The sequence below is a fragment of the Phalacrocorax carbo genome, chromosome 8 (assembly GCF_963921805.1).
Source record: "Phalacrocorax carbo chromosome 8, bPhaCar2.1, whole genome shotgun sequence".
NCBI lineage: Eukaryota > Metazoa > Chordata > Aves > Suliformes > Phalacrocoracidae > Phalacrocorax > Phalacrocorax carbo.
Window position 1 is genome coordinate 22,639,696 of NC_087520.1, and position 11,828 is coordinate 22,651,523.

At 43.2% G+C, this 11,828-nt stretch overlaps 1 long non-coding RNA gene across 2 annotated transcripts; it reads left to right on the forward strand.

Annotated features, from left to right (window-relative positions):
- The first annotated feature begins 1,298 nt into the window (after positions 1 to 1,298).
- On the forward strand, positions 1,299 to 9,848 carry LOC135314741 (uncharacterized). Of its 2 annotated transcripts, XR_010374224.1 has the most exons (3): positions 1,299 to 1,610; positions 8,400 to 8,514; positions 9,099 to 9,848. It is a non-coding gene; the product is annotated as an uncharacterized LOC135314741 (long non-coding RNA). The 2 variants fall into 2 exon arrangements; XR_010374223.1 differs by having other exon boundaries at positions 8,400 to 9,848.
- The last annotated feature ends 1,980 nt before the right edge of the window (positions 9,849 to 11,828 follow it).

The window sequence follows — 11,828 nt, forward strand, 5'->3', positions numbered from 1 at the left end:
TAACAAATCTCGTGGGCAAAACATTACTAATCACAGCAGAACGCAGCAGACTAAACAAACCAACACCGATCTTTAATACAAACTGCAAAAAGGACAACATGGTGCTGTGACCAGCAGCTGTTGTTATCTCCAACCCTTGAGCCCCACGTTGGGCGCCAAAAAGACTGTCGTGGTTTAGCGGCAGCTCAGCCCCACACAGCCGCTCGCTCACTCCCCCACCGGTGAGATGGGGGAGAGAATCAGAAGGGTAACGCTCGTGGGTTGGGATAAGAACAGTTTAATAATTAAAATTAAAAAAAAAACAAACCACCAAAAATGCAATGGAAAGGAAAACAAGAGGCACGAAACACGGCGGGTGTGGGGGGGAACGAACCACCAAAACAAACCGCAAACGCCAAAGCTGCCCGCCGACCTGACGCCGCGCCTCCCCCAGCCGCAGCTGCCCCCCCTTCATGTACTGGCCATGGTGTCACGTGGTATGGAATGAACCTGCCATTGGCCAGCCGGGGTCAGTCGCCCCCGCCATGGCCCCGCCCCTCCCAGCCCCGCCCCCGCCCCGCGGCAGAGCGCGGGAAGCTGGAAAGGTCCCTGACCACCACAGGCACCACAGTGAAGAGAATTAACCCCTTCTCAGCCAAAACCAGCACACATGAGGTAAACACATGGTAGGGATTCAGTGATGTGGTGGTGTAACAGGTTTGCAGGATTCCTATGCACAAAATTCACCCAACACACAATATTTAAAAAGCACAACAGTATTTATTGCTCTATTATAGTCTTGGATAAGCAGTTACTAGCATATTGTTTTCCCTTTACGAGAGTCTTACCAACCCGACTATGCCCGAGACACCGCTGAGCAGGAGGGTGACCATTAGCAGGGTCATCATAGAGAAGGGAGGCAGGCATGGCACCTTCAGGGCATCCCCTGTGGCTCCTGTGTCCTCTCTCCTCTCTCTGCTTTGAGCCATGCTTTTTTATACCCTCAGCAGATTCAGTGGAAAAGTACTGACTAGACGTTGCCACACGCGTGGCCAGCGCACGCAACAAGGCCTGCCAGGTGCGTGCTCTGCCAGCTAACAGCGGCTCCCAGGTTGCAACCCCATATTGTTCAGTAACAATCCTCCCAGTTCCCTTCTTCAAGGTCACGTTCTCACAGCTGTGTTCATCTTGTAATTTTTCCATGGCCCTACACAGACCATCATCTAATATCCCTCACACAGCTGGTCATGGTTCTATGTAGTCACAAGAGAATATACATGCCCCATGGGTTGGGAATGGTCTTCATAAAGCCTGAGGCTTTGCTTAAGATCGGTATATCTACACAGATTTCAACAACACAGTGACTCCCATCTATTTCCCAGCTACAGCTAGTGAAACCATGACAAGATATCTACTGATACAGCTTCCAGAACTCCACAGAACAAGCTGGGGTCTGAATGTTAGAGCAGATTGTTTTTTCACTAGACTTCACACAAGAAAATGAGGTGTATTGCCCTTCTTTCCTCCCAGACTTGTACTTTCTGCTAGCTCCCACACTTTGCTACCACCTGCATTTCCCAAGAAATTCACACTGCGGACATGGCTATATCACTGAGAGGCTCCTGGAAGTGGTAAGAAAATGACACTGCACTTAAACCTATCAACTTCTGAGACTCTCCTTTTTTAGTAACACTTCTTGTACCAAGCCATGAAACTGATACCAGGGTTGACATTGCTCCCTTGGGTGCTGACATCACAATTGTGTGTCAAACATTGCCTTATCACATAGGCGTATTTCTCCTGATGTTTGACAAAAAGCAGGAAGCTATTTCTGATATTACAAAACTATTTTCTTAATTCTGTGGGACCCTGGAGGAGTAAGCAAATGTCCTACAGACTGTATGTGCACTCTGCTAAAAATGTAGCAATCACCAGAGCCGTCTGTGGTTGCTTTCCTTGTGTCTAAGTCCAATGGTGATACAATTACACGGTGAAATAATGAAAACTTCAGACATCACATAGTGATATTTTGCTAATCCTGGGGATTTCGCTCAGTCCTTTCTAATCCCTCTCTTGTTCTGTAGGATATATAATGGAAGTTGCTGTTTGAGTATCATAGATTAGCCTTTAAAGGAGCTCTTGAAGGATCTGGCAATTTCATAGAGGTGATGTGATGTGTGTGGAACTCTTTCACCTCCTGCCAATGAACCAGACCAAATTAAGCCCCCTAGCAGCTCATCACAGATCCATTGGCCCAGCCAGGCAAGGCCAAGTGTGGTCCATTGTCATTGCAGGCAGCGCGTGTGGTGAATGCTCTGAAACCCTGACAGTAAGAAGAGTCCTTGTGCTAAGATGTTGACATCTTGTGTTAGAGTGAGTAATATGCTGGGATGCATGCTAGCCTCCAAGACCTTCACAGGATGGCTGCAGTGTAAGCAGGTTCAGTGTCAGTTAATTAAACTTGAAGACACTGTGGTGGTTGTGGGATCTAAACACAAAATAGATGGAGATACGGACTGATGCCTCAGGACAAGGTGACTTTAGTGTGAGGAATCAGTGGAGGGCTTTGAAGTCTCTTCTTGTTTTCTTTGCAGTCATCTCTCTTTCATCTCATGCTGGTGCTATTTCAACTGGTATTGGGTTTTTGTTTAATGTTAAAACCCAGGGATTCAGTTGTCACATATAACAAGGACTGCTGGGATGCAGTTCTTAATATCTGACGTTATAGGAAAGTTATGGCTGACCTGCACCACTTTATTCTCCTAACCATCTTTGCTGCTACCTTAATGCTTATGTACTACAGAAATCTCGCTGTATCATGTCAGTACTTACCCTCATCTCCTTAAACACAGCAGCTACCCAACAGATGATGATCCCAGAGCCTATTCAGTGTAAAGAAAGGGAAGACACTGTGATCAGGGGAACTGACTGTCTCATTTTATGGCCTGCTAGATGACCCTTGCATCTCTGGGTCTATGTTTTCTTCTTTGTGAAAGCCTGTAACTTTTTAAGGTACTTTGGGATCTGCAGAAAAGCTCTGTAGCTGCATTAATACAAATAAATCTTTCCCATGCTTCCTGTGACAGTCTCCTAGCAGGAGACTTGTCACCTGCCTTGTCCAGGATCCCCTGTGGTATTTCTCCAGAACCCTTTCTGCCAGCAGCATGGCCAGCTGAGAACAGTAAAAGAATATTTGTTCAGAGATTTCTGGGGCATAAAGTATATTTTTCATGCCAGTATAAGTATGATATAGTTCTCATAAAGCCCTCACTGTAATAAAGCACTTAAAATAGCTGTCCCTGCAAGCTATTCATCTCAGCTGGCAGCCTTTTTCACACAAGAGGATGTGCTGTGGATCCTCTTCTCTGTTAATACAACGCAACAGAACGTTTTTGTGCCTTTCTGTCACAGGTAGAGAAGGCTGGAGGACTTTGTCCTGCTGCCATTGGCCTGTCCCGCTTACACAAGGGGGTTTCAGTGGTGAAGGCTTTACAGCCATCCTCAGTGCTAAGGGGAAGAGCCGCCCGTTGGTTATCTGCTGGCTGCTTGCCAGTGCCAGCATCTCATCGGTCTGTATGGACTAAGAGGTGGCAGAGGCTGCAGCTGTGTTTTCTCATCATAGCAGACACAAAATAAATGAGTCACGTTAACAGGGTCTTCCAGTCAAAACTGTGTGTACCGAAATTGCTCTCTATTTTTTCTTTCAGTGGATTTTACCAAATACACATGAATCAGTGAAGCTTATCAATGTAAGCAAATAATGCCAGTTTATTTTCCTTAAGCATATTCTACTTCATATCATTGCTAGAGGTAATGTTCTAGTCTGTTTCATTTATTTCTGCGGGAAGTAGAGTTTGCCTTGCTTTCAGAATACATCCTGAAATTAGCAATAAGGTCAATCTACATGCTTTTTTGTCAAACAGCTGGTCTGACCTATGTTTGTTACAAGTGCATCTTGCAACATAAAACAAAGGAGGTCAGGTGATGCAAGCATGTCAGTTCTGTTCCCTTCTAAATATTCTCAAATACCATTCATTGCCCTTCATAGTAGCGTTATTGAAATGCCTTCATACAAAATACCAATATCAAAACCAGTGCATTTTATGGAGTCTCTGCTTAGTGTCTCTTGTGAGAATCGTTCTTTGGGTAGGCTGTTTCATCCATTTGATGGCGGGGGGTGAATAAAAATGTCTTGAAGAAGTATCAGTACTCTGCACTAGAAAGGCTTTTTCGGAGAAGAACATTTTGTAGCGTTTCTTAAAATCTGTCCTGGAAGTTAATTCCCTAGCTGGAGAGTATTTAATTTCCAGCTCTTCCCTGGCTTCTTTTTGGGCTGTTGTTTTCTGGACGTGTAACTCTGGTGGTTTGGGGATCAATACAACTGTACTGTATGCATCATGGTGATCCTAAGGAATGAGACTTCAAGCTGCCCTGTGTAAGCTGAGCAGTAGTACGCTGGATCACACACCCCACATTCACAGCCACCTTTATGCATGTCGTGATTTAGCCCCAGTCAGCAACCAAGCACCACGCAGCCGCTCGCTCGCTTCCCCCTGGTGGGATGGGAGAGAGAATCGGAAGAGTAAAAGTGAGGCAACTCATGGGTTGAGATAAAGACAGTTTAACAGGTAAAGCAAAAGCTGCGCACAGAAGCAAAGCAAAGCAAGAAATTCATTCATCACTTCCCATGAGCGGGCAGGTGCTCAGCCGTCTCCAGGAAAGCAGGGCTCCATCACACGTAACGGTGACTTGGGAAGAGAAACACTGTCACTCCAAATGTCCCCCCTTCCTCCTTCCTCCCCCAGCTTTATATACTGAGCATGACGTCATATGGTATGGAATATCCCGTTGGTCAGTTTGGGTCAGCTGTACCGGCTGTGTCCCCTCCCCTCCCAGCTTCTTGTGCACCCGGCAGAGCACGGGGAGCTGAAAAAGTCCTGGACCGGTGTAAGCGCTACTCAGCAACAACTAAAACATCTCCACATTATGACCACTGTTTCCAGCAAAAATCCAAAACATAGTCCCCTACTAGCTACTGCGAAGAAATTTAACTCTATCCCCGCTGAAACCAAGACAATGCAGTGACTTGTGGAGACACAGCTAGGAAGAGAGGAACACACAGTCTGGGCTGAGAAGAAGAAACAGCATTTCTTACAGCTGGAGAGAAAATTCCAGTGCTATTTAGCAGCCATGTCCCTTCTCCAAACACTTGTGCAGGAAGAACTACCCCACCCCTGAGGGGTCCATGTATGTTATTTTCTTCTTCCCTGTTTTTAGTCTACCCACTTCAGTCATGTCATTTTCCCTGTGCAAAGCCTCTCAGCAATTTCCCAGCTGCTGGCACCATTCTCCATGGGTCTGCAACAATTACACGGTAATTTATGAACAAAGCTGCTGCTCAGGAGGAGTAAGGGATCTTCTGCTGCTGCACCTCTAAGCCCTAGTGACCTTTATGGCAGCTGATTGCCCTCCCAATCATCTGTATTATTTTAAGTGGACTTAAGCCCAGACACAACAACCAGTTTAATCTCCAAATTTCCTGCTGAAATTAATGGGCTGCAACATTCATGTTGTCTTTAGTGGGATTTATCTCTCGTGATTCACTCATTGCTCTTTCCTGGATCTGAACCTTTTCCGTGGTAAGGAAAGAGTTTCCTCTATCCAACTTCTATAGCGAATGAGCATAGCTTTGCCATCTCCTCCTGTTGCATAGTGCTCTTTGCACACCCTTCAGATTGTTAAATTCCATTATATCTGTGAAAGTGTTAACAGCTAGGATTCTGCTCAGGGACTAGCTTTGAAGGCATGTAGGATGGCATTCAGACTGCATGCTCTGTGGAGCTGCCAGACACTTCTTATGTGGCAGCTTCCCTGGATAAGCCTCCATCACCTGCTATCCCCATCACAACGTGAAAGACTAGTCACTGAGAGGACTAATTTAGGGTGGCCTGGATAGAGCCCTTACACATTTGTCCCGACTCCTAACATATTTCCAGCTTTCACGCAGATGTGAAGATAGAAATAACTGGCACTGAAGGTTTGCAGCTTGCCTGTAGGTGTTCAATGAACAAGTCTTGATAATCTTGGGGAAGCAGCTGCCACCATTGGCTTGTATGTTTTTACCCTACTGCCTTGTACACCACTATCAAGACATGAGAATTGATTTGCATTTTTGTGCCCTAAAGTGCAGGTAGGACTCAAAGGAGCTGAGATTCTCATTATATGTTTATTCTCACAGGTTTAATCTGATTTCCTTTGCTGCTGCCTGCCTTTCAAGCTTTACATCTATAGTGAATCATAAGGCCAACAAAATACAGACCTTTCTTTGTATGAAAGTTAAGTCCGGTGCTTCTGGCTGAGGTATCCATCAATGGGTTCTCCAACAGCATAGTCAAGGACCATGTCAGGCAAAAGAAGTGAGAGGACTTTGACATCAGTTTTTCTCTTACAGCATCCACCCAAGTGCATGTATACTTTAATAGTGTGAAGTGCATCCTGACGTTGCACGCTGGTGTGTTTAGTTATTTTCCTTGCCCCACCACAATGCTTCAGTATGCTCCAGAGTAGATTGTGATATCTAAAGCTCTCTTTTCCAGGGGCTGTGAGGAGTGGCTTTTACCATTTGTTCCTTTCTTGAACTATTAGTCTTACAGTGAGGGTCTGGCAGATACTTTCTGTCTGCAATTTACCTAGCTTTTTCCTTAGCTCTAGCTCAGTTTCTTCCTTTATGCTGCCTAAGACATGCAGCAGAGGACCCTGCCCAGCCCTGCAAAAGGCAACACCCTTCCCAGTGTTGCAGTTTGGTTTTATTGGCATTCTCCCTTTTCTGAAGGAGTTTTCTGCTCCCATGTTTCTTCTGGAAGACTAGGTGGTGTTTATCATTCTTCTAATCATGGCAAGTTTTCAGTATCTCTCCTTGTTTGCTTCCTTGTTGTTTTGCAACATTTAACCTACTAATTACATCTTTGACTTTTTTTTGTTTGTGCCAGGATATCACAGGATCTAACAATGGCTGTTAACGATGTTTTCCACATTGGTTGTTTGTCATGGCATTAGTCTCTCGTGCCTTATAACACACGCTGTGTGTTAAAATCACCCTTTCTGTCCCTCTGCTTTTTTTTTTTTTTTTTTTTTTTTGCCTTTTTTTTCCCCCAATGCCAAGATCTTTCCCTGGGAGCAGAAAATTGCAAAAACCCTTCAGTGTATTCATAGGAGATAGCAGGCATATCAACACAGTGAGGTGCAGACAATGACAGGCCTGCCTCAGCCATGCCCAAATCCTGCATTACATAGCGCTGAGCTCAAGCTAATGTTACCTCTTGGCTCAGACTGGCTCTAACGTCAAAGTTTGCCCTGCTTTGGGTAGGACATCAAGCCCAGGGACCTCCAAATTATTCCATGATTCATTGCCACACTTACATGGCTGCATGACTCCCAGACAGAAGGTGGCTTGTGTAAATGCTCAGATCACTGTGTGAGCAGGAACAGTCTCTCAAAAGAAGCTTCAAAAAATCAGCCAGGCAATCCCTGTCCATTCCAGAGGTATGTCAGGGGAGGTCTCAATTTAAAGCCCAAAGGTCCAATAGCTCCACTTGTTTTTCCTGTAAAACCTTTTATAAAATGGGTTTTAGATTATTCCTTATATTCCCCTGCTTGTATCACCTATACTGCTGTACAAGTAGTATCTTTAGTCTTGTATAGCAGTGTTCATGCTAGGAGAGTAATATTGGTATAGTTCATAGTAATTAAAATGTTACAAGTTCTGTATGCAGGCAAGGTTTGGGTTGATAATACTGATGGAAGGTAATGTTGTGTTTAATGCACTAGCATTTCTGTACCAGAGGTCCTGGGTATTGCCATTATCCATTTTGCTTAATGAGGGCTTTTCTACTTAAAATAACAAATTGCACACACATATGCCATTACGACAGGGCATCCCCACTCATTCATGCCTGGAGAAGGGGCCTGAGGAACATGAGCAGCGAGCAAAGCTGTCTCAGCCTTGTTCCCTTAAGGGCTCTCTACTTCTCATGTTCTCAATTCCAAAGTTATATCATTACACACCATAGACCCATATAACTTTGCAATTTACTCTTAGTACTTTGCCCTCTACTGGTCTGTGAACTTATTTATATCTGAACCATTTTCATTTGTCATGTTTTATATTAATGTCATATTCCAAAGCTTCTCAGGGTGCTTGGCCTGCAAACGCATACTTTAAATCAAGCTGAGGTAAATCTCTCCATAAGAACAGTTGCTCTGGAAAGGGCACATTTATATTCGATTACATTCAAATTGTGCTGAAGGAATGGAATTGAACCAAGAGGGAAGGATTCTTTTTATTGCATGTTTCTCCTATAAGTAGCAAATCATTTAATCTAGGTCATTTTTTTTAATTGGTACTTTCACTCCTGCCTCAGTTGCCTTGCAGAATTGCTGTGATTTGGAGACTGGCAGTTTTACCTAGACTGGTGGTAAGGTGTCCTTCACCTCATGCAAAAAGAGTATGCTGCTGCTTCATTTGGAATAAGACTGGTAGGTGACGTGGTTTAGGTTTGTTAAGAACTGTAAATCAGTTTTCAAACAAGAACAATGATTAGCTGGTACAGGTCTGGTTTGACAGATCACTAGCACGACTGAATGCTGTCTTAGAATTTAACAAGTCAGGTTCAGTGGGTAATACATGTTCAGTAAAACAAAGTCATACACTTTGTGTATCTCACATTTATTATTGTCATTTATATTGTTGTGGAGAAGACAGTAACCATTACTGACAGGCTGACAGTGACTTCATAACTATTGTGGTGCAGCTAATACACACCTGATCACATTAGGAGTAAGCATTAACTTTTGATTTCACTATTGTTTCTTCAGAAACAGAAACTTGATTTATGTGAGTAAGGTATGGACAAGATCCAAAAATATCAAATCCTTACCTGTTTTAACTGAGTGTATAATCCTGCACCCGAGACTCTTTTAGCCTCTGTTTCTGGTTTCCATTAGCATCCCCATACAAGGAGATGTGTCTGTGAAAAAAAGGTATCAGAAGACTCTAAATGAAGTTTACATTTTTAGCCTTTGCTGGCTTTTCTATAATGTGTGCTTCTTTTCCAGTGCAGTTGGCTAAGAAAAGCGAGACATCTTGGTATCACTAACAGATAACAAAGGGTCAGCAGCTCAACAAAAATAAGTGTATGTCCAACTATCGCTTCCTTCACTCAAGCTGAATCGTTCAGAAACATGCTGTACTTCACATTGGGAAAAAACCACTGCTGATTGATAGAAAGTTTAAAAAAAAACATGCGACAACACTTTCTCAAAAGTTCATTTTGGTTACCCTTGTTGTGTGTTTGACTTCAAAATGTTTATTTAATTTTCAAAGGAGTGGTTGTATCTTCTTTAGGAGTAGTTGAGTTCATTATATTTTTATACTTTAGCCAGTAAAACCCCATTAATATATGTTAATACTATTTGCACGTATATGTATAGACATATATTATGTATTTGTACATTCTTTAGATACATATTTACCATATATATCACTAATTATTCTATTGAAAAAATATATTAAAATATCTTAAAAAGTTAAATGGCACAGAAGTTATAATGTGTGTTTCCACAGAGAACAGGAACATGTATTGACCTAAAAGGGAAACAGGATTTGCAATGCCTTAGAGGAATGGAGTTTGACCTGGGGGGGAGAGAGAGTAAGAGAGAGAGAGAGAGATATGGATACTTATGTAAGACATGATGTTAATAAAGTTGATTTTTATCTCTCAAGTAGTGTCACATTAGTCAAGAATACAGCCTTTTGCTTTCAAACATCATTAAAAAAATTGTAAAACACATTAAAACTTGTTAATACTTAATGTTGATATTGTAGTATTACTTTATATGAAAAATAAACATCAACTACACATGCAGCAGGTGATATGTCAGGGCAGGGTGCAGGTCAGACCTGCCCTTCACCCTGATTGTGGTAGCAGTGGGGGCAGACACAGGATGGGAAACCCTGTGCCAAGGCAGCACTGGTCAGTGGGGTGCTGCACGGCATGTTTTAGGCTGTGTCACTGTGGTTGTCTTATTTTCCAAGGTGCAGTGAGGAGCTTTGTGTCCTTGCCATATCCTCTAAGCCAAAAAGATATCAAGTGTTAAAGTGTCTGCTCTCTGGGGATGTTTGCTAATAAAGCGCTCTCCAGCTGGCTGCCAATGACTGACTTTTAAAAATAATGAAAACATAGGAGGTTACAGAGTCCATTAACCCCAGGATGTGTTATCCCTAGAACAACAAATATTTTTATGAGCTAAATTACAGCTTTGACAGCAATATGTTTTAGAAAATAATGAATTGGGCCCTAAAAGTCATGAAGCTGGCTTAGAAGACATAGATATTCTTTTTCAGCAGGTCTTAGAATTTTTTTAAAATATTCTTCTGTCATCTAATTCGTAACAATTTTTAAGTTTTCAGAAAGTGCTAAATTTTTTCCCCTTACTGAAACATGGCTCCAGAGCTGGGGCTTTAAGGAAGCCTGTCAATATTGCAAGATGAAAATATGCCACAGTCTTCTAAATCCTGACTGTTAATTATTAAGAGAGTTAATTAAGACAATTAAATTGAAGTTTCTGATACAGACACAGCATCTAAGACAACTGCAAGATTACTGTCCCCAGAGTACAATCAGGTGCTTTGTTTGGATGCTTCATCCTCTTTCACGGCTGAAAATGTTGTCAGGAAGATTAAACTTTATATTCTGGTACAGTCAATGACAAGGCAACATGTGCTGGTACCTCTTATCTAGCAGACGTTTGTCACCTTGACTGACCAGCCATTCCGGTTCTCTCAGACTGCCATGGCTTTAAAAGGGAAAATGGGACTGGTGCCATTTAAATTACAGACTCTGGAACCTCCAGCCCGATGTTGCGCTCTGCAGCAATGGCACTGAACACAGCTCAAGCGCGCCATCAGCCAGGTGCAGGGGGTGTGGGGAGGCGTTTCCTTCTGTCCTCCTGGGAAATCCCTACAGCTAGCAGCTAATCTCCATAACACTTTCCAGTACCTGATTTTGCTGAAATCTAAAGCTGCTGGTTTATAGGGGCTTTCTCTTGGTACCCAGGACTTCAGTCATACTTTCATAACTAAGCCCGATACATTTTCATGGCTGACAAAGGCCAAAGATTATTTATCAGCTTTAAGTTAGGTGATTTACCACATCAACACTGTAGCTGTTATATTCTGTTTGAGGTCATGGTGTCTAAATTCTAAATCTGAAAAAATACAGGATACTGCTATACTGCTGGTAAGTGAGCCAACCAGGGGAGGTGCCCTGCTGGACCTGCTGTTTACGAACAGAGAAGGCCTGGTGGGTGATGTGGTGGTCGGAGGCTGTCTTGGGCTCAGCGACCATGACATGATAGAGTTTTTGATTCTTGGAGGAGTAAGGAAGAGGGTCAGCAAAACCACTACTCTGAACTTCAGAAGGGCAGACTTTAGATTATTAAGGAGTCTGGTTAACAGAGTCCCTTGGGAGGCAGTCCTGAAGGGCAAAGGAGTCCAGGAAGGCTGGATGTTATTAAAGAAGGAAGTCTCAAATGCACAGGAGCAGGCCGTCCCCATGTGCCGTAAGTCGAGCAGGTGGGGGAGAAGACCGACTTGGCTGCATAGGGAGCTTTGGCTGGAACTCAAGAAAAAAAGGAGAGCTTACTGCCTTTGGAAGACGGGGCAGGTGACTCAGGAGGACTACAAGGATGTTGTGAGGTTATGCAGGGAAAAGATTAGGAAGGTGAAGGGCCAGCTGGAACTTAAACTGGCCGCCACCGTTAAAGATAACAAAAAATGTTTTTATAAATAC